Below are 25,021 nucleotides of genomic sequence, written 5' to 3'. Positions count from 1 at the left end.
GATAACCAGTGAAAATCTCATCACAACTTTCAGAAACTCAAGTCTTATCCCACTCAAATTTCAATTATGAACTTCCCACAAATTTTCCAGCCTTCTTTTATTCATGCTTTTTATTGCTTCAGAGTTTTGTGTGTTATTTTTCATGTGCTTAGAATGCTCACCCAAGTTTTTGGCATTTGCCTGGCTATCGACTTAACTCTCATCCTTGGGAATACCATCTCCCAGACATCTTACAGAGAATTCTGTACTATATACATATACTCGCTCTCTCTTTATTTATATATATATATATATATGTATATGTGTATAAATATATATGTATATATATGTAAATATATATATACATATATGTGTGTATATATTTAAATACACACACACACATATGAAATGGTGATATCAGAAGGCTACCACATGCTGAGAAACCTAGGTTAGAGATCTGGAATATTAGACATTATAGCACTCATCAGAGTTACAAATAAATCTTCATATAATTATTTTATAATATCTGTATCTCTCACCAGTCTGTTGGCCTTGTAAACCCACAAAACACAGGAATGGTTTCATTTTGTGTTTATTTTGAACCCCAAATATATATTAATATTCTTTAGTATACAAGTGACTACAACACTAAACCAACTGACTTTTAAGCTAAAAGAAAATATATAAACTAGCCTAGTCGAACTGGAGTAAGCCCAACTTCAGGATTAGGAATAAAGCCCTTGGCCATGTGACTGGACAATGTGAAGCTCTCTCAGGCTCAGTACTCTGACTTCTGAGAGATAGATGCAGAAAAACTTCTCTGTGGAAGCAGCAGCTCTTCTTCTCTGAATGTTTGCATTCTGGGTGCTATAGGAAAAAAGGAGGAGTCCTCATACATTCATTGGTCCTGTTAGATGATATTATAGTTTCCACAATGTCACTGAGAGCTGACCAAGGAAATGCACCATTGACTGGTTTACTAGTGGAGCTGAGGGGTGAGGGATGGAGAATCAGTTTTACCAAACACAGATGGGCAGAGTGGAAGAAGGGTAGATCATCTAAACCCAAACCACAAACTGGTTACCATAAAAAGAGGATGTGATGACTGTGGCAAAACAATAAATATCCACAATGTCTGGTGCTTCACACAGTGTAATGGACACAAGGATCAATATATATCTATGGAATGGAAAAATGAATGATGACTCCTAGAAAACCGTGCATGTAAAATGCCATTGATACCTGGTACATTCAATACTATGAAATTAAAGATGTGCATGAATATACAATGAAAAATATCAAAGAAAAATAAAAAAGAAAGCAAAAAACGTTAAAAACTATTCATATTCATAAGCTCCATAAAATACTATTTATTAAACTATAGAAGGAAAAGAGACTTTCAAACAAACTTTATATATAAATTAAAATATGAAAATATTTTCTAGTACTTGAAAAACTTCTACAACAATTGAAAATGGTATTGTATTTTCTTTTCATGGCAGGCAAAATAATATTGGTTATGTTAATAAAAACTGGAATGTGATAAAAGAAACAAAAAATGTAATTTTTCCATTTTTTCATGTTTATTGGCCATTTTAATTGTCAAAAAAATACAGTACAGTCTTTCTGTAGAGAAAAAGATAATATGTAAAGGGAGACAGAAAACTTTTGATATAATTATCTCACTTTGGCTACATATCCCAGGATTGTTTTTAATTTTTTGTTTTCATAGGTTCTTGAGGAACAGATGGTATTTGGTTACATGAGTAAGTTCGTTAGTGGTTATTTGTGAGATTTTGGCGGGCCCATCACCTAAGCAGTATACACTGAACCCAAGTCATAGTGTTTTAACCCTCACCCCCTTCCCACACTTTTCCCCTGAGTCCCCAAAAGGCACTGTGTCATTGTTATGCCTTTGCATCCTTAGAGCTTAGCTCCCACTTATGAGTGAGAACATACGATGTTTGGTTTTCCAATCCTGAGTTACTTTATTTAGAATAATAGCATCCAATTCCATCCAGATTGCTGTGAATGCTATTAATTCATTCATTTTTATTGGCTGAGTAGTAGTCCATCATTTAGATACAATGCATGTGGTATATATCATGTATATACATATATATTACATATATATATGCACAATAGATACACCAGTTTCTTTATCCACTCATTGATTGATGGACATTTGGGTTGATTCCACATTTTTGCAATTGCAAGTGCAAGTATCTTTTATGTATAATGACTTCTTTTGCTCTAGTTAGATACACATTACTGGGATTCCTGGATCAAATGATAGTTCCACTTTTAGTTATTTAAGAAATCTCTACACTGTTTCCCATAGTGGTTATACATTCCCACCAGCAATGTAGACATGATCCCTTTTCACTGCATCCACTCCAACATCTATTATTTTTTGATTTGTTGATTATGACCATTCTTGCAGGCCTAAGGTGGTATTGCATTGTGGTTTTGGCTTGCATTTCCCCGATCAATAGTGATGTTGAGCATTTTTAAATGTTTGTTGGCCATTTGCATATCTTCTTTTGAGAATTGTCTATTCATGTATTCATGTCCTTAACCCACTTTTCGATGATATTGTTTGTTTTTTCTTGCTAATTTGTTCCAGTTTGTTGTAGAGTCTGGATATTAGCCCTTTGTTAGATATATAGATTGTGAACATTTTCCCCCAATCTGTGGGTTGTCTATTTACTCTGCTGACTGTTCCTTTTGCTGTGCAGAAGCTCTTCAGCTTAAGTTGCAGCAATTTATCTTTGTAAAAACAAAGATAAATAAAAATTGCATTTGCCTTTGGGTTTTTTGTCATGAAATGTTTGCAAGATTATAATTCTAAATGAAAAAATTATTATTTGTTACCAAGTAAGGAAGTAAAAGCAAAAAAAAGGGGGGGAAATATGTCAATATATAATATTCTTAAAAATTAAGGTGAAATAAATTATTGAAATGGGGTTTTGCTTTTTAAGTAATAATGAATAAGTTAGTGGAGATTCTTATGTTAAATAAAACCACATTAAAGCACAAAATATATATTAAATTTAATGACAAGTTCATAGGAATTCTGCCTGAAATGATTAAAATCAGGAGAATATTTAGGTGACAATAAATGTCTGATGACATGGGAAAAGTAGTTTTCTTTAATAGTTTCTTTTTCAGCCGGTCATGGTGACTCACACCTGTAATCCTAGCACTTCGTGGGGCTGAGGTGGGTGGATCACCTCAGGTCAGGAGTTTGAGATCAGCCTGGCCAACAAAGTGAAACCCTCTTTTTACCAAAATATACAAAAATTAGCCAGGTGTGGTGGTGCATGCATGTAGTCCCAGCTACTCAGGAGGCTGAGGCAGAAGAATCACTTGAACGCGGATGGCAGAGGTTGTGGTGAGCAGAGATTATTTCACTGCACTCCAGCCTGGACGACAGAGTGACTCTGTCTCAAGAAAAAAAGTTTCTCTTTCACTGTTATTAATATTTATGATAATGTTCATATAATACATATTATAATTATATGGTATGTAATATATTTAAAGTGGTTCAATAATCACATGTGCATTCACATGAAACTCCAACAAGTTTCTGTTTCATCTTTTTTCTTTGTAGGTCCTGGGACAAGTTACACACACATGGTATTTTTGCCCTGGACCCTGGGTATTAATATCCCACTAACAGTCTACCATGTCTAAGAACTGAGAACCTTAGAAAAGAAGGTCTCCTTTTCTCAGGACTCCTTTTCTTGCCTTTAGCTGGAAGTCTCTTTGCTTCCATATCAAAGCAAATATTACTAATAAAAATAGAAATGATTTCAATTCAAAAATTACATTTAAAAATTTTTGTTTTCTATCCTGACACATTCCAGTTTCTCTCATCATAACCAATATCATTTTCCCTGTCACAAAAAGACTATATCATTTTCCATTTTGTAAGATTTTTTTCAAGTACTAGAAAATATTTATATATTTTCCCATACATCTAAATTTCCCTAGAGTTCAGCCAACCGTAGAAAAGCAGCAGATTGAATGCAGACTTCACTTTAATTATCCGTACTCATGAAGAACTGAAATAGCACTGGTATAGATAATCTAAAAACCTAATATAACCTGCAATATAAAGCCTTTCCCACACTCTGTCATTTCTGAGACTTAATAGGGTGTTAGCCAAGCTGAGTGACCAAAGGCCATCTTCTCATTTCCCTTTTGGCTGTCTGTAGGGAATGCAAATGAGAGTAAATGGCCATTACAGCAAGCATGAGAAATAGAGAATCACTCCTCTTGAAATTTAGTCTGTACACGATCCAGAAATAGCGATGTTTTCATCACTTTGGAACCAGAATCTGAGAATACAAAATTAGAGAGTTCATGTTGATTTATGTTATGTTTTTGACTTATTGATTGTCTACTGTATGTCTGAGACAAAACTGGGCATTAGAATTAAAGTGAGAAAGGGAGGAACACCTTTGTCTTCAGAGACTGGGAGTCTATCTATTACTGCTCTACAAATAATAATGTAATGGAAAGTAATTATAATTTGATTGAATTACATCATGCTAATTTTGTATACTACAGTTCTTTTTCACTAGTGCCCAAACAGTTTGGTTACAATGAGAAGACAAACACAATTCTAATGAACATTGGATGGAAACAAATGTTTCTACAACTTCCTTATACATTTAGAGAATAATGACATTGTGTCCTTTCTCTACTTCTTAAAGTTAGAAACTTGGCCAGGTGTGGTGTCTGGCACCTGCAATCCCAGCACTTTGGGAGGCCAAGACGAGTGGATCACTTGAGGCCAGAAGTTTTGGAGCAGACTGGCCAACATAGCAAAACCCCATCTCAACTAATAATACAAAAATTAGTCGGGCACCGTGGCACACACCTGTTGTCCCAGGTATTTGAGAAGCTAAGGCAGAGAATCACATGAACCCTGGAGGCAGAGGTTGCAGCGAGCCAAGATGGAACCACTACACTCCAACCTGGATGAGGAAAACAAACAAAGCAAAACAAAAAAGCAAAATAAAACAAACCTGCTCCGACTGAATGTATGATGGTAATGTCAAACTTAATAGTGGTATTTTCTATAAAATTTAATAGAGAAAAACATTTATACCAGAAAGTATTTGCATTTTTAATAATAATTATGTAAGTTGAAAAAAATTTGTTCATTCAATGTTTAAATTATATATGATGTTATAGCTGTTAACATTGAAGTTAGGCAAATAAATCTATTTGAGGCATAACTGATTAAGAAAACCTCTATTAGGAAATGATAAAATAGTATACTTGGAGAACCCTTGAGAATCAAACACATAAATAGGTATAGGGATGTGTGTGTGTGTGTGTGTGTGTGTGTGTGTGTGTTGTGGTTTAGAATACATCCATGAATGTCCTACCATTATCCTCTGAGAAAGACCTAGAAGTAATTTACTCAGCAGCAATGATTACATCTGGAGCTCACATCTTAAGTTCTTGTCTTCTACTTTTTAAAAAAATCGTATTAAACTCCTGTTTTAGATCATTGCACAATTGCTATGCTGGTAAAACATGTATAAAAAAATCTGTGTACAGTTTTTGCCATTTTTCTTGTTATTATATTTAACCAGCAAAATTGAAAAGTCTTTTCAGGGGAAAATATGTAAAATACACAATTATATTTGTTTTAATGATATATTTGAAAAAGCAATTGATAAGCATGTATTATGGCTCAAACTCTATCTCCTAATAGCTATACAACTAATTGCAAGACAATTACCTAAGTTAAATAAAAGATAACACATTTATAAATAATATTCAAATTTTTTTCTGGTTTAAACATCATATAATCTCTAGAGCTAACTCTATAAACTATTAACAAATTCCCGAGGTAAGTGACGATGCTCTTAAGGATCCCATGGAATCTAGTAATTACATTTGATTCATTTTTGAAATATTTATAAAATATTTTAGAAAATTTATTTTAAAATTTTGAATGCTGGCTCATGGAATTTTTATAACATATAGATACTGAGTATATCTTATTGAAATAGAAATTTCAATTAAAGACAATTTCTGTGGATTGCTTTCAGAACAGTAAATAGAGACTGAACAAATATTGTTTTCAATGAGGTTAAAAAGCTTTTCTTTTAAATCTGGATATATGTTTCAGCACTTCTAATATTTAATTTCATACTAACTGCATAATTGCTATTTCAATATTTGGGTAAATGTAAATCTAAAAGAAAAGAGTCCCCCCTCTCCACTTTATATATCTTTTCCACACATTCCTTCTATCCACATACTATCCAGCCTATTATTAATTAATCTGATTCTCTAAAGTTAATCTACTTCATACCTATATATTATTAAGTAATTAAGAAATTGGGCTAGTCCTGGTGGCTTATGCCTGTAATCCCAGCACTTTGGGAGGCCAAGGTAAGCGGATTGTTTGAGGTCAGGAGTTGAAGACCAACCTAGCCAGCATGGCAAAACCCCATCTCTACTGAAAATACAAATATTAGCCTGACAGGTTGGCCTGTGTCTGTAATCCCAGCTACTCAGGAGGCTGAGGCATGATACTAGCTTGAACCTAGAAGTTTGAGGCTGCAGTGAGCTGAGATTGCACCACTACACTCTAGCCTGGATGACAGAGGGAGATCCTGTCTCAAAAAAAGAAAAAAAATATTGAACTAGATTGATTAATTGTTTTGTTTTGTTTTGAATTTATGTGTTGCACTGAGAAAAATTATTCAGAATTCACCACTTCCAACATATTTTAACATTACTGGCATTCATTAATTCATATTATTTAGTATGAAATACTATTTTCATAGAAACAATTTGCTGTAATATAAAATTATATCACAAACGATGCTATCTCTTGTATATTCATACATTTATAAAGTGTAGATAACTAAAGGATTAAGTGGGATTAGGATCTTTGTTGTAACATATTTTAAGTTGCAATTTGAAGCCACATTCATGGCTACCAACTTCGTTTTTTAATAGTTTCTGCCTTTAAAATTTCAAAGTATTTGTAGATATTTCCAAAGGTGACTAGGAAAAAGAAAACTACCCTCATTTAAGGTATAATTTTTGTTAATGTAGTTTAGTAGGGGTTTTTCTTTTCATTAAATTGAGGATGAGAATATCTGAAAGACTATATACAAGGTTTCAAGGAAGTTTCTTTAGGAAACTAAATTTAAAAACTTTTTATTTAACTGAATTCTAAAATAGCACTTAAAAAGAATTTTAATCAAACAAAATGTTATGCAAAATATTGTCTTCAGGTGACATCCCCAAATGCCAATTCGATAAAAAAAAAAAAAAATGGGCTTCTAAGAAGCTCAAGCAAGAATCACATTAAATTGAAAAAAGCACATCAAAACTAGTTAAAAACAAGTCAATTCCAACAGTTAACTTTAGTAACTAAAAAGACATCACATATCCAATGCCTGGGAGATACAGTTTGTAACTTTAGTTGATAACATTGCTTTTATGATACCATGATACCCACTTGTATTGAATCCATATATATAAAATTCTTAAACCTATCAATCAAATTTAAAAGTCTAGCCCCAAATCCCACAGGCTCAATGTTAAATTTCCCCACATTTGTCAAACCCGCTTATATTGAATTTCCACTTACATCAACCTATTAGTTTCACCAGCTATGCTGTGTTTTTATAGGGCTTTATACTACTTCCTGGTACCACAGAGAGGAGACGGAAAAATGAAGCAGTAGCCAATGTGCTTTCCTACACATATTGTATATTATTTTGTTTTATTGAAGTTTCTGTCTAATCTGGAAATGAGATTAGATATAGTATAGTAAGCTTGTTTTGCTTTCTATAGAGTTAAAGCCAACTTGGATGAAATTGTGAAGATACTGAAGCTTGATGAAATGTTTAACTCTTTTTATCTGTCACATCCTAATTTTGAGATTATAGTTTAAAATAAACTTTCAGGTATTTCAGGATAATTGTTCTATTTTAGAACAAAATGGATGAATTTATTTTTCTTTTAGACTGTAAATGTGGTTTGTTTCTAATATATAGGACATAAATCTCAGAGAGTCTATCTTGGGGTTATGTTTGGCACTGGAGATCACAGAGTGGCTGTAAAGACAAAGCCTTGTAAAAGAGTGGACATTTACATCACAATATTTTATTTTTGTTCAACCATTCTAGCATAGGCAAATTTAAATTTACCTTTATTATATTTAAGAAAAGAATTATTGCTGTTTACATTTTGCCTGAATAGAAGGAAAACATTTTTATAAACGTTCATGTAGCTTTCACGCTTCGGAGAAACTGTTGCAGATTGAATTTATTGAATATCATTTCAATTTTTCTTTGACTTCTATTAAAACTTTTAGTACAAATCTGTTTTAAGCATAAATTTGTTTTAATAATATAGAAGAAAACACATTATATGAAGAAAATAATTATCTATTTGTTTTAGATAAATAAACAGAAAATGAACAATCAAGTTCACTCTGAATACAATTATATTCCAAATGAGTGACTCATGAAAGAGGAAGAGTAAAACGATTTAAGGATGATGTGCTGTTTTTAGCCAGCATTTTCCAAACTGCATCATATGAGGTGTTCATCACTGTCCTATGGAAAGGGAGCTTCTAAACTGTTTAGATACCAAAATGGAAGTTTGTAATATACATTGAGAAAAAAAAGTAGAATTATTCTTTAATTATAAAAACTAAAGGTTCCATTGAAAATCATTTATTATTAGGCATTCTAGAGATAGAAAGTTTCCGGAGGTTACTAATCTCAGCTTCCTAAAACCTCATCCATTGAAACTGGTCTGAGAGAGGGTTTGCTAGAGCAATCAGAAGAATAAAAGCTATCTATACCTGCAATGTGTAATGGTCACATCAGGGTAAATGTGGTATCAATTCCCTCAAGCATTTATCCTTTCTTTGTGTTACAAGCAATTCAATTGTACTCTTTTAGTTAATTTAAAATGTACAATAAATACGTATATATAAATAAAATGTATAATATATAAATATAGATAGGTGGAAAATTATACATTTTTGTGTCAATTTAGAATTCTGATTTCAATCCTGTTTCTACCTCTTGACCTAGGTCTGCAATCTTAATGGATGTAAGTTTTTCTATTTGTTTTTATTTGAATAATGGTGATAAAATTATGTATTATGTATTTGTTCTAAAAATTATGATATATGTAAATAATATAGAGCACTGCTTGAAATTAGTGAGAAATTAATAAATATTAATAACATACATATACACCTGGACACATTTTCTAACTTATACTTTATGTTTTTATACCACACTCTCCTCATATGAATATTTAATATATGAAAATATATTATTCATATAATTTTTGTCCAGAGTTACAAAGTTGCAAAGAGGAGAAAACCTGGTCATTATAAAAACATTTTTGCTAACAGGATTTTTATAAGATTGATCATTCAAAATTTGCTGTCTTTTTAAAATATCTTACTGCACCCATTATATTTAAGTCATTATAATTGCTGAAAATGTTTCCAGAAACTTTAGGAATACACTATAAAGACAGTGTATTAGGAATACACTATAAAAAGAGTGTTTTCCTAAAGTTTCTGGAGACGTTGTACAGCAATTTAAATCCTAAATCTCGAAAAAGTTGTAGAATTTCTTGCAAGTGATGAATGATGTCGGAAGGACTCTTAAAATTACAGATTAAATCATTCACAAATAAAAATCTGATTTATTTATACTGGTTAATATACAAGAAAATTAGGATAAGGATGATAGCAAGAGATACCTCTTGAAGGATCAAGGGAAATAATTGAGAAAATTAATAAAGCCCTTTAATATTCTTTAAATGACCTTATTTATTATCTTCAAAGTCATGCTCAGACCAAAAATAAATGAAAGATGTTGCATAGTACTTTATACAGTTTAGGAAAGACATACATATTAGCAAACCAATGTTTTATTAATTCTTTATTATAAGACTTACCATTGAAAATTTTTGTTAAATCCAAGACTAAGTAAACTTATTTTTATAATTTTGATTTTACTTAATTAAACTTTTTATTTTTCAGTGTTTACTAGAAAAATTTTAGTGTCCATTGAGTGGCTTTTACATTTTTCTGATACAAATTGTACTCTGACATTAAAGACTTTCAGAAAATTTCAACTCAGCTCAGAAAATGTTAACTGATAGTATGGTAAATTTCATGAATGGATAAGTATGACAGCTTTTTGCATTCATTGTTTAACTGACTGCTTCTAAATTCATTGATTCATAATCATATGACAAACATTTATGAAGTGCCAGCAACTGCCTATAATAGAACTAAGTGCAGTAATGGGAAAATAAGAATAAATAAAGCACAGTGCTGCACTTGTGGCATTTTATAGCATGTAGCAGAGATTGACATATAAATTATACTTTTATTCAAGCTATCGGAAGAAATGTACAAATTACCATGTGAGTAATAAAAGAGGATAGCTCTTCCCTGATCAAAGTAATAATAATAATAATGTTCTGTTACATAATTCAAAGAGCCAACCTCGTTCTTACCCTATGGTTGACACCATATGCAATTTATTTCATTAATGTATTCATTCAATAAACAATTTGGAAATCTTTTGTGTATGGAAGGCACACATACAAACATATTACAATACACTAAGAGAATTTTAAGAATATAGAGAGCTAACTTACTGCCTATGGCTGTAGAAGGAGGACTCTGACGTGACATTTGAACAGTCTCTGAAAAACAAGTAATTTTCCATGTTGGTGGTAAAGGTCCAGAGGAGAGGACAGACTAAGAATACATCTTGTGCAAATAGGGAGTAACATGTGCAGGGAAAAAATGTGAAAGATCAGATGTTTAGGAAAATTCTACCAAACTTTAAAAACAGGTATCATTTTCAAGAAAGTGCTATCTAAGCAAAATGTATGCCTTCCAGGTTCCCACTCAAATTATAATTCCCAAATTAAAGAAGTACTAAAGATATGATGTAAACGCAGTCACCTATTTGTCATGGAATATCTATCTTTTAAAAATAGAATTAAATGGGTGATTTTTTCTTTTATAAAATTGAGATACAGCATACATAAATCATGCTAATATTAAATGTTCGGCTCCATGATTTTTTTTAAGAAAAAGCTTACATAGTCACTCATGTAACCACGAACCAGACCATATGCACAAAATTTTCAGCACGTTTACCTTTTATGCCTCTTTTTCCACTCAGTAACCACCTACCCAGTGTAAACATTATTCTGACTTGTAACATAATAAATTAGTTTCTAAAGGTAATTTAAATACACATGGCATCTATTCTGTTGTGTCTAGTTTCCTTCCATCAAAATTTTATTTATTGTACATTTTAAATTAGCTAAACCAGTATAATTGAATTGTTTGTAACACAAAGAAAGGATAAATGCTTGAGGCAATTGACACTCCATTTACCCTGATGTGACCATTACACATTATATACCTGTATCAAAATAATTCATGTACCCCATAAATACACATGCCTATTAAGTACCCACAGAAGTTAAATTTTTTTTTTAAATTCTATTTTGAGATTCATCCTGTCTCTTGCATGTATCAGCTTTTGTTTTTCCATTAGAGCTGTGTCATATTCCACTGTGTGAATACACCACAATTTATTTATCCTATTTCATGATGTTCACTTCAGTTGTTTCCAGTTGGGGGCTACTATGAATAAAGCTGGTATGAATATATTTATAGTGAATATCAGCATACATTTTTCTTACATATGTACCCAAGAATGAATTCCAATTAAATTTTGTTTGACATTGTAGAGCATTATAGAAAGACAAATAATACTCATAGTAGTTGTATTTATTTGCTGGGCTGTCATAAAATTCCTCAGACTGGGTGGCTCAAACAAAAATTTATTTTCACACAGTCCTGGAGACTGAAAGTCCATGATAGTGGTAGCAGATTTGGTTTCTTCTGAGGCCTCTCTTTGACTTACAGGTAGCCACCTTCTTGTGTCTTTACACGACGTTTTTCTCTGTGCATGGGTACTCCTGCTGTCTCTTGGTGTTCTCATCTCCTCTTTCTATAAAAACACCAGTTATGTTGAGTTACAGTCTACCCTAATGGCTTCATTTTAACATCTCTTTAAAGGTCCTAATTTGAAATACAGTCACAATTTGAAAGATGGAAGTTAAGGTTTCAATATATGAAATTTTGAGAGAGCACAATTCAGTTCATAACAGTAGCTATGTCAGATAATCTGACTGCTAAACCTTTTTTAATCTCTGCAAAAATCCATTAATTCAGAAAGGAATGATTCCCTAAATATTAATTCATTCATTTAAATAGATGTAATATTTCTTAAAATATTTCAGAAAACAACTTAAGTGCAGTGAGTAATTGACTTAGTGACCAATAAGAAAATTATAGTTTCTTTAGATACATACATCTATAAAGATGTGTAAGGATGTTTCCAATTCTAAAGAAGTTTTATACACTGCTATATAATATTATAGGTATTGTTTTATTTGCTACAATAAAAAGTCAAGAAATATTTTCTGATTTTAGAGTAGCTTAGAAAAAAAATCCTTTAAAAGAAAATAAAGGAGCTTAAATAAATAAACTGCATATACAATGTGCTGATGTGGTCTGGATGTTTGTCCCATGCAAATCTCATGTTGAAATGTGATTCCCAGTGTTGGAGTTGGGGCTTGATGGGTGATGGGGACTGGTGATTGAATCATGAGGGCAGATCCCTCACGAATGACTTAGTACAGCCCTTTGGTGATAAAGGGGTTCTAACTCAATTTAGTTCATACAAGGTTTGGTTGTTAAAAATCTGGAACATTCCCCTCTTCGCTCTCCTGCTCTCACCCTGTGACATGCCTGCCCCTGCTTTGCCTTCCTTTATGATTTTAATCTACCTGAGGCCCTCACTCCATCTGCTGAAGCCCAGCAAATGCTGGAGCTATGCTTACACAGCCTGCAGAACTGTGAGCCAATTAAACCTCTTTCCATTATAAATTACCCAACCTCAGGCATTTCTTTATAGTGATGCAAAAATGGCCTAGTACATTTACATACATTATTTCATATTAACCCTCAGAACACCAAGTAATGTAAGTGTTATTACCCCTGTTTTACCAAGGTGAGAACTGGAGGCCAGATGAGTTAAGTGATCTAGCCTGAAGTGGCAACATCTTTGCCAATAAGTCTAGCTTTTTTATAATATTCAATATTCATTTACTTGTGCCAAAGGTTGTACTGGGTTCTGAAGGTAGATGCAAATAGAGAAACAAAGTGCCTCTCTTTACAGAGCTTAGAGTATACCATGGAGTTAAATAATATTTAAAAAGCCAAAACAAATATATTCAATAAAGCTACATTGTAATAAAGTAACTGTATTATCTTCTTATATTTGAATTTCAGCTGTATTATGGCCCCTAATTTATTAGTAGAAACATTTTCTCTATGGAGTTGCCCAAGTTTCATAGATTGCTCGGTTCCCAACCCAGACATAGTGGCCAACATCATTGACATAGTGGTGATGATAACAGAGGGTCTTCATAATTTACGCCCACCTTTGCTGAAAATGGTTTGAAACCTACCCACAGTTTTCTAGGACTGCAAAGAAGTGTGATGTTTCAGAGTCAAACACCGAGAAACATCACTGGGACTTTTCTCCTGCACAACACACTGCAGGGTGAGAAACTTTAGGATTTGACTACTTCTGCAACTTCATCTACAGGACTAGGAGGTTTTTTAAGCTCCTGAATTTCCTAAACTCTTAAAAGTTCCCAAACTTATGTGCTCTTCTTGTTGCCTGCTTCCCCACCTATCTTCTCTGTGGGAACCAATAAGGGCTGTGCTCTCTTGTTTCCTCTAGGATTTCCCCCTCGCGCTGCTCCAGCCTAGGAGAACTTTATATAGTCATGGGTAATTGGAGGGGGTGTAATGAGGCTTACTGTAACTCATCATACACTTTCTATGTGGAAAACTCATTTTGTTAATATATTAAAATACCACCTCACAATAAAACTAACCACAAAGAAAAATTAAGAAGTAGGTATTATAGACCAGTGCTGACCTGAGCAGGAGCCATCACAGATTATCAGGACGATTCATAGAAATTGAATTTAGAAGATGGATCCAAAGGGGAAGTGGGAATTAACATGAGAGAAGGGTTGAATGTGTATGTGATTGTCCTAAAGTAAGGAGAAGGTGGAGGATTTTTGAGGACCCTAAAATGGACAATGTGTGACTGTAAGGCAAAAGCAGTGAGAAAAATTATGAGGATGAGGCTGATTGAGGAAGGCAAGGCCATGTAATGCAGGACATTAAAGAGTATGTTAGGGATTTTTGATCTGTGCCCTACAAGTAATTGAAAATTCTTCAGGGTTTTAATTACAGAAGGGACTTAATCAGGTGTGATTTTTCTAAATGATCTAAATAACTGTTAAATAAGAAAAATCTATTGACGTGGGTCCAAGGTGCATGCTGAGAAACCAGAGACTATTTAGAAAATGAGTTCCTTTTCAGCAACAGAAAATACCCAATGATAATTAAGCTGTGAATAGATGAGATCTAAGTGCTTACCAGGTGCCAAACACCTAATACTTTTAGGTATTATCCCACTGAACTATTGCAAAACAATTAGCCTTGTTTTAAAGACAGAGAAAATGAGAAATTAAAGAACTTAAATCTGCCGTAGCTCACATGCTAAGTAAATGCACTATTTTGATTGAGGTAAAAGAAAAGTCACCGCAATGAAAGCTTCCACTTTCTCACATCCTTGTTATCAACAGCAGGCATTTGCAAGTTGGCTATGAAGAATTAAACAAAGAAGCTAGAGAAGTAATTTATTTCATGTAAATATTAAAGTGTCTGTAATGCAACCTAATTAGACCTCATGGAAAATTAACATAAGTTTCACAAATGGTTTTAAAAATGTATATTAGTAATGATCCATATTTGTAATATATAATTTTTTGAATATTTCTAATATTCAAGTTAACTAAATTTGAGGATTTTTCATATTTGTTTATTAATTATACTAATAAATTATATTTTGAGAATCTTACTGTGTACAATACTAAAAATTAAACATATCTCACATGTTTTATTGAATGTTTACCTCTCTGAAAATAAAATCATTTACTTTCCACAAAAATCCTTTTGTGTCACTACACGTTTATTATTTTTCATATCAGTACAGGTTAAAGGTGTAGTATTCCTTTGTGTTAAAATAAACAAAATACTAGAGGAGTCCTAACATTTTGTGAAGAAAATGATTCTCCATCATAAATGCTTTCTATCATAAAATATTTAGAAGTACAGTACCGGAATATACCATCTTACCATTTAAACTGTGATCCATAAACACAGTCTGTGTTTATGGATCTTGTTTAGTATCAACAGCGGTGTTCTTGTTTAGTATCAACAAGTGAAAAGTGAACAATAACATCTGTTGTTTGTGAGTTTTCTCTGCATGATGTTTATGTCAGGTTCCAAAGTTGGAGGAGGACTGGTGTTTTTATTTTAAGAGGTAGCTTGTTTCTACCCTTTGCCTTTGGTCTGTGTTATGCTATGATTTTATATTTGACTATGGAAACCAGCAGAAAGAAAATCCTTTTTCACTGAGAGCAGCTAATAATAGAGTTTAGTAAAATATTTTACTAAGAGCCAAGTGTATCACAGTTGATCTAATAGTTCTAGTAGCAATCCAACTCTGTAGAATAATGACTCAAAATCTGGGAGAGTTCCTAAACACCAATACACACAAACACACTTCATAATTTGTTCAAAAAGATAATGTGGAAAAGAACATAGGATAACACACCACAAGGAAGACGTAAAAACATTCTGCTACAGTTGCATCATATTTTTGAGAAAAGAATCAATTCCAATAATATTGCAATCCTCTGTGTTCCTCTTTTCAGTCTTATGCCCCAGTAAAAATAATAATAGTTAATTCTGAAGTTATGAATTCTTTTGTATTTAGGACAACATATATATGTATATATATCATAACTTTTTTTCTTTTGACATAAAATAATATTAAAAATGTATAAAATATATACACTTTGCTTGTTGACTCAATATTATGTTTGTTCACCAACCAAAATGTTGATATATATAGTCCTAGCTTATATAGTTGGCAGTTGTATAATATTCCATTGTTCAGAAATGCTAACTTGTATTCTTCCATTTCTCTTCTACTAGATAGTGAGTTGCAATTGTTTAATAAAAATTCTAATATAAGTATTTTGGGGATATATGATAAAATTATTTATAACATTTTCTTATGTCCGTAGGTGGACATTTTAAGTCATTGGGCATACACATTTTCAGCTATATACACAGTAGTAAATTGCTCTTGGGATTATTTGTAGCAATTCTACCAGTTCTCCTTTACTTTTCTTGTCAACATCATACTATTTTTTCTTGAGATGGCATTGTCTAGTTTTGTCTACTAAGTTATATGTTATATATGTGTATATATATATGTATATGTAGCTGCAAAATATAAAAAGGAAATAACAAAGACTATGTTTATTTTATAATAAGGAATTGCATATTTATCTATCAGGAATTGTATATTAATTTGTCTATACCATTCACGAGGTGATCTCATTTAGTCTACTTGTTTTAAATACAATCTATATTTCTAATGACTTTCAAATGTATATCTTTAATTCTGGGCTTCTGGACTTCTACATTGGTTCTAGCCTTGTATAAACAATTGCCTACTATTAATAGAGTGTCCAGATCAGAATCCCAAATGTTTTCTCACCCAGCCTGATGCTCTAACAGTCATCTCCATCACAGTCAATGACTATCTCATCCTTCCAACCTCATCTCCTGCCTACCTTGTCTCTTCTTTTTCTCTTATATTCTACATCATATTGTATATCCAACCCTGTTGGCGCTGCTTTCAAAATACTGTATCAGCCACTTCCTGACATCTCTGCCATCATCACCGTCATCCACTGTTCAAGAGACCATCATCTCTTCCCGATTGTTGTAATGGGTTCCCAAATGGTCTTGCTGCCACCACCCTTGCTGATTTTCAGGAGTCGTCTGCTGAAACCTAGGTCACATTATGTCACTCCTCTGCTCAAAATCCTCTAACTCACTCTAATTAAAATCCAAAGTTATTGTATGGCCTTCAAGGTCCTACCTGCTCTTGACCTCATAACTGTCAGAAATCTCCTGTAACTTCCTTCACTCTTTTTCATTAAACTACAGCCACAGTGGTCTCCAAATTGATCACAGAACACAACAGACATTCCTGTGTGTTAGCTTTGGATGGGAACACTCTAACTCCCAATATCTACAACCTCCACTTTTCTAAGCCTCCTTAGCTTTTTACTCAAAAGTCACTTCAGAGATGCTTTCTAGCCTCTATATAAAAAAATTTCAACAACCCACCACATACAACACACTCAAAGTAGTATAGTTTCCTTCTCTGCATTATTTTTTTCTCCTTACTCTTATCAATACAAATATGTATCATATTTCAGTTTCACTGGCTCCTCAGGGCTTAGCACAATGCCCACTCTCTGGAAGGTGCAGATAGTGAGTATTTCTTCATTTAATAAAACATATATTCTAATGAAAGTTATAGGTTTATGATGAGTTATAAACCATACCACATGCACGTTTAAATTGTATAAATTAAAAACAATTTACCTATTTATGAAAGTCAACTTAATTTGGAAGTATCTGAAGAAATTTCTTTACATTTTTGATGAAGTATGACTTTTGATACAATTACTATTTACTTTGATAAATATCAGAAGCTTTGATTTTTTTAATCATTGAAATATTGCTGTTATATAGATGGTTTAATCATCTTCCTCTTTGATTATTATCAAATGTTTTGCATACTAAAGTAAATATTTAATTATACAGACATTCAAATCTTTCAAAATACTTGTTGACAATATCTAATTGTAGCAGGTGTGTCTGTGATATCTTAGGTAAAAAATATCTTTTATGATGTAAATGAGCCATGTATTATTATGGTTCCTTTGCTTTCCAAAAAAGTATGATTATTCAAATACATTTTACTTTATAGTTAAATAATACAAATTTAGCAATGCTAGCAACTTTTTTCTCTAGGTAAAATATTGCCAATGGAATCTATATATATATATATATATATGTGTGTGTATTTTATACACACACACACACACACACACATCAAGCCTTTGAATGCATCAAGTCAATTCAAAACAGATTACAAGAAAATACATACAAGTTGAATTTATTTGAAAATGAAATCACTTAAAATGCCTGTTGTGAAACAATCATTAGAGTATTGTGAGCTGTATTCTTTGGTTCAGTTTTGCTCACAATACCTAACTCATTATAAATTTACCCACATTTTCTTTAATTTAATAGCATTTACTCATCCCCATTATCCCCTGCCTTTGAAATAAGTGAACCACAAACTTTTGATTATAATCCTGTAGCCATAGAAAATTTGGAAAATATAATCACAGTTTAAAATTAACTCTTTCTCTTTAGATTGATAAAATGCTTGAGTTGCATATCTTTTCTTAACCACAGGTGATATTTCATGAGTTTAAAGTACATTTTTTAAAAAGAGTACTTTCAAATAATTTTCCATGCCTTCATTCAGCAGGTAACCCAAACCTTCATAATCCCCAAATGCTGCACTTCAAAGTTTAGCTCAGGAAAAAAATATTGAAAAGAACAGCCTCTCTTTCCAGTTGATTTAAAACATCACTAGCTTATTTTCAATACACATATGGAGTTACTTTTAAAAAGAAATCTTGGAATATTGCCAGACTACATACAGGAAAGGCCTTTCTCCAGAGAGAGCTAAAATTCATTATCTGAGGTTTGGGACACCCATGTTCCTTCAAAATTTGGACACATCTTTGTTCCTTCATGATTAGTGATAGCAGTTTAACTTAAAATGAGAAAGTACTCAATGTATGACTATAGTCTCAAGAAACCAAATGATTGTTTTGTACTGAAGCTAACTAACAGTAACCTACATAAATATCACTTTGCATGATGATCATTTTAGAATTTTTTTTAATCTGATATTATTTAAAAAATTATAGCACTCCTTATATGTTTATGAGCAGTATTAAATTAGTTAATTTTAGGCCTTTTGTCATATCTCTCTTCACATTAAATGGTGAGCTTCTCTTATTTAAATCTATCTGAACTTTTTTAGGAAAAAAAAATCATTACATGCAAATAATTTGAGGGCAATATAGTTACTTTATTATTGTTTTTAGTGACCATTTTATCATGATAATGTTTAAAAATTTTAAACCTCTTTTTTTTTTTTTTTTTCCGTAGGTAGTCTTGCTCTGTCGCCCAGGCTAGTATGCAGTGGCTCAATCTTGGCTCGCTGCAATCTCCCCCTCCTGGGTCAAGTGATTCTCCAACCTCAGTCACATGAATAGTTGGGATTACAGGAGTGCACCCACACGCCCAACTAATTTTTGAATTTTTAGTAGATTTGAGGTTTCACAAGATTGGCCAGGCTGGTTTCAAATTCCTGAGCTCAGCTGATCTACCTGCCTTGGGATTTCAGGTGTGAGCCACCACAACAGGCCCTTTAATTCTGCTTTTGATGCACAAAATGAAACTAAAAACATTGTTACACCTTAAGAAAAATACTATCAGCATAATAATTTCAGTAATAGTCAATAATATTTTACTGTGAAATACTACAAAGTGGTAATTATTTTTAGATATCTTACAGATTTTTTTCTAAGGCATATAGCACATATTAGAGGTTTTTCTGAAAAGGTAGGGACAAAATTCTCATAACTGATAATAAATGGCCTATGAATATAAAACAAAATTCATATATACTAATATGAAACAAATTAAGTAAATACAGACCATGCTCTCTGTCAGAGACAAAAGTGTAATATGTGCAGTGCATCCACAAAATTGAATAGAGACCAAGAATATCATTTTTTAAATAACAATTTTATATATATGAAATAATATGTGTACTTTGTTATATGCTGAGTAAAGAAGCTAAGGGACTTTATTATCCCCATTTTGAATTAGTCAGGAAAGAGATATGCGGAATTACAGAAACTGCATCAATGAAGGAAGAGAAAGCTTCAGCAAGTTGGAGGTGCATTTTGTATCACACATAAACATTACTTATCATGGGAGTTTTTACCTACTTTGTTGTTGCCCGCAAAATGGGCATGGAAACCTTTTGTATCTGCATAATTTGATAAAATCAGGTATTATGAACTTAATAATGAGTTATTTCAAATGGAACCAAAGTGTAAGCTCTTCCTTAAAGAGTAATGGTCGAGCTGGGCAGGATTACTTCTGCAAAATGAATTAGAACACTATGAACTGCAGTATATCAGCAATAAGTCTAGCATATTTCAAAACCGCAGCTATTGGAGAAATGAGTCTGAATCACTTGAGCATCACAAATCCTAGGCCATATTTTTATTTCCAGCCTAACCCTTTGTGCTGCTTCCAAGTACGCAGCTCCAGTTGATTTCAAAGGCAGTAGATGAGAGATAAAGAGGAGCAAGGATTGTTCTACCTCAGCAATTCATGATCCCTCTAAGGCCATTGATTTTGAAAGAATATGGAGACCTTGGCGTCTCAGCAGAATAGATTCAGCTACTCTTTTCTATCCTACTCCCATGAGGTAGCACAAGCATTTATCCAGTTTACCATAGCAAATGATTCTCCATGTCCAGAAAATTACAACACTCTTCCTCTCTTCACTCTGAGGAGTCATAAAACCTAAATTAAACATAACTGTCCAAAGAATTATTTTCAGTAATGTTAACATTTCAACAAGGGAAATAAGTGGAAAAATGTGATTTGAGTATTACTAAAATATAAAATATAATAATATAACATTTAAACATCTTAATTTAATATCATTCATTTAAAATATTTACTTATTAAAATTATTAATTTTAAATTATTTAAACTATTAATATTAAAGTTGTGGTTAAAAAATATTTTATGGGCATAGGGTAAAGTTGTATAGTATATTACTTAAACATGTGTGCTTATGATTCTCGAAATCATTAAAGCTTTCTAAGTGATATTTCTTATACATAAATATGTCCCTTATACATGCATACCTTTTTCTCTTTGAATATTTTCATTTCCATGTAAATAGAGTGTGTATTTGCATTTATTTATAAGCCTCATGCAATTAGAGTATGCTCGTAATGTGTTTTGGTGTCCAAACTATTTTTAACTAACTTATACAGCTGTGCTAAGATTTCTCAAAATGAACAAATACTTAAAATACAGCTTTATAAACCTTATTAATTAATATATCACATCTTTCAAAAGAAGTGAATAAAACTATTGAAAGGAATAAATAACTTTATGTTTTACATTTGTATATATAGTAGTAAATATGTATATGCAGTTGTTTTATATATGTATATATGTAGTAAAAATATCTAACATTAATTAAAATATTGGCTGGCTTCTATCACTATACTAAATTACATACATCATTTTAATTGATGCAAAATCTTTGTGAAATAAGCAGTATTTTGCTCCATTTTACAGATACTGAAATGGAGAGTTAGAGGGGTTTAGGAATTAACCAGGTTTACAGATGGGACAAAGCTGAAACATGGACTCAGATTATCCGAATGGAGAATCCTGTGTTCTTAAATACTCATATTTTATCACCTTTCTGTTCTAGTGACATAGTGTCTGTGACTAGGAAAATTTTAAGATAAGATTTCTAGACAAAGAGTATGTCTTTTAGAATTGCATTTTTTTAAATAAATGTTTGTTTAATTGAATTTATAAAATATATACTCTTCTAAAATAATTGAGTCCCATAGTGTATCAGCCATGTTCTGAAGCCTAACAAAGAAAGCAAATATGAGGTCAAGGTCCTTGGAGAGCTAGCCCTACAAAGGAGAGGTCAGAGACTAATTTTTTTTTTTTTTTTTTGTATGGGGCCACAGAGTAAATACTTTTTGGGCCATACAGTTTCTCAAAACTAATTGGCTCTCTTGTTTTTAGCAAGAAATTTGCTACAGAAAATATGTAATAAAGGAGCATGGCTATGCCCCAAGAAACCTTTATTTATAGATATAAAAAATTAAATTCCATATCATGTCAATAATACTATTCCTAATACTACATCAAATAATATAAATACTATTCCTCTTCTGATTGTATCAACCACTTAAAAATGTAAAAATCCTTCTTAGCTTCCAAGCCATACCAAAACAGGCATTGGGTTGGATTTGGCCAGTGAACCTGTGAACCAAGGTTGTCCAAATCCTGCTGTAGAACTGCCCTGGCCACTAGCCACATATAGCTATTGACCACTAAATTTGGCTAGTCCAAATTGAGATATGCTATAAGTATAAAATGCACACCAGATTTTAAAGACTTAGTCTAAAAAATTTCAGTGTCTCATTTATAATTTTTATGTTGATTATGTTTTGAAATAACAAGCTTTTGCTACATTGGGTTAAATATCTTATCGCAATAAAAGTTACCTTTTTTTTTTTCTGTTTTCCTCACCCACTCTACACCTATTTTTTTCTTAAATTGTGCTCAAATTCTTCCCTTCTTGTACCTTTTCTTCTACCACTCTCTCATTTCATAACTGATCTCATTACCTTCATTGTCTCCCCAACACAGATCTTATTTTTTTGTTTTTTCTTATTTTAAATCTTCTGGTTGTTCATCACATGGTTTTTAGGAGAAATTTTTGAAAAGAGTTTTTTCACATCCAGTGCTTTCTGTATAGGCGCTCTGAGACAGGGAGTTAGAGGAGGGAAAGAATTCTGGCTTCTGAGCTTACCGACTCTACTTCAGTGAGTAACATTCTTATTTTCCTTTTTTGGATGTGGAAGTAAGATTTCCTTTGAAATATATTCAATCCTTAGAAACTTGACCAAATATTTCAATCTGGCTTCAAAGTACTTACCAACACAATTTCCATTCTCTTTCACACTTCCTGCAATGAAGTTGTAACAGATGGTAAAATAGGAGATTCTGTGAAGGAAAAAAATAATATAGTCAATTTGAAACACAGAATTTACTAACAGAACAATTATGGACTTTGCATAATTGCCCCCTTAGTAAATTGGAGTGTTGGCCAGAAGAGGGAAATAAGAAAAAGTTGTTGTTGAGAGTGAGAAATATGAAGAAACACTTTTAGAGAGAAATGAAGAATGCTGCTATTCCCCTCACAAAGTTGGGAGCACTCACAGATACTATATATTTTACCTTAATGCCTTGTTTATTAGCTAAGGTTTTCCAGAGAAACTGAACCAATAGGAAATAGATAGATAGATAGACAGACAGATATGTATATATAAAATATGAACCCTAATATATATATAACTGAAACTGAAACAATAGGATATACATATTAGAACCCTAATACATATATTTCATATATTACATGTATATATTACAGTGTGTGTGTATGTGCATATTAAACTGAAACTGAACCAATAGGGTGTGTGTATGTGTGTGTGTGTATGAACACTAACACATATATACATAATGTGTGTGTATATATGTATACATATGAACCCTTACTAATATATCTAATACATATAAACATAATGTGTGTGTATATATATGAACCCTAATATATATATATAATACACACAACATATATATATATTATACAGAAGAGACTTATTAAGATAATCGCCTTATGCATTTGTAGATGCCAAAAAGTCTCATGATCTACCACCTGCAAGATGGAGAACCAGAAAAGCTGGTGGTGTAACTCAATCTGAGTCTGAAGGCCCAAGAATTAGGAGCACCTATGTGTGAGGGCAGAAGAAGATGAATATCCAAGTTAAAAAAGAAAAAGAGCAAGTTCAGTTTTTTTCTGGCTCTTTTTTTTTCTGTTCAGGCTTTATTGTGTTGGATGATGCCCACTCACAATGATGAGGGAGAACTTTCTTTCCAAAATCTATTAATTCAAATGCTAATTGCTTCTGGGGAAATACTCACAGACACACCTAGAAATAAGTCTTACCAGCCACCTGGGAATTTCTGAGCCCAGTCAAATTGACACACAAAATTAATCATCACACCCTGTGAGGGGGTGTCACCAGGCCTGTGGAAAATATCTGATATGTGCTCTCTAAAACTAAGTGGAGCCAGGAAAAATGAACTGGTACCTGACTCACCCAGGAGAGAACGGCATTCATGGCCCATACTCTACACTTAACATTCTTCCTTAGAAGAAAACCTAGGCTATGAAGAGAACTGCAGAGTAAACCAAGAGTGAGACTGAGTTACAACCAAGATTGTTGCCGAGTGTGTTCCTTAGAGATGGGCTCTGAATTTCCCAAAAATGCCCTCATAAAGGGACAAGTCACCTTAACCAACTCTTAGGCTCAGGGAGTGCAAAGCTACCCAGAAAATAAAACCATCTGTTCTATCCCTCAACCTCCCCTGCCTTCTCCCACTTCAACCCTGCTAAAAGAAACAAAAGAAGAAACTGGGGAGCATGGACAGGAATACCCTATTTTCCTCCAGGAACACACTTCCATTTACAGGACTTATCATGGCTTAGAGGTGAGAATAAGCTTTATGTTAAGAATAAATATATTGATTAATATATTGGACTAGACACATTGTAATTTCTGAATTGGGGCTTTATTTTAAAACTTAAGATTATTTTAGGATTATCTTTTGCTGAAAAGTGAGTGGCAAATTCAAAGAACATTTTACTTTAGTCATAGCTCATAAGCCATGTATTTCATATATCGTTTATCCAGAATTTACTTGTCACACACACACTCATATTCACACATCACTCATCTTTTAGAGACTATATTATGCATTTGTATTCTTTCTACCACTGTCCTCCAATACATACTCTTTACTGATTTCAGAGAAGATCTCTTATGGTGTCAAAGTGCTTCCAAACCCCATCTGTGTCCTCACTTCGCATATGATGGAATTTACGTTCATACAAGCTTAGTCTTTGTGTCAAGAGCATCCATTTAAACTTGGGGCATGGTTACACCTAAGCCCTACTGTAGTTAGGAATACTGAAAGGAATAC

General features: G+C 32.6%; 1 long non-coding RNA gene across 2 annotated transcripts in view; it reads right to left on the bottom strand.

Moving 5' to 3' along the window:
- The window catches only part of LOC135277959 (uncharacterized), a 96,000-nt gene that overhangs the window by 17,514 nt on the left and 53,465 nt on the right, over window positions 1–25,021 (bottom strand). The window contains exons 2-3 of one of the 2 annotated variants that reach the window (XR_010345493.1): window positions 22,914–22,981; window positions 11,755–12,041 (exon numbers count right to left, since the gene is read on the bottom strand). This is a non-coding gene — a long non-coding RNA (uncharacterized LOC135277959). Of the gene's footprint in view, window positions 1–11,754; window positions 12,042–22,913; window positions 22,982–25,021 lie in introns of those variants that run through there. The other variant, XR_010345494.1, reaches the window with a different exon arrangement.

Source organism: Aotus nancymaae, unplaced genomic scaffold (genome assembly GCF_030222135.1).
Source record: "Aotus nancymaae isolate 86718 unplaced genomic scaffold, 86718_ANA_hifiasm-v0.15.2.pri h1tg000036l, whole genome shotgun sequence".
In the NCBI taxonomy this organism is placed as follows: domain Eukaryota; kingdom Metazoa; phylum Chordata; class Mammalia; order Primates; family Aotidae; genus Aotus; species Aotus nancymaae.
This window is presented reverse-complemented; position numbering and strand designations above follow the sequence as displayed.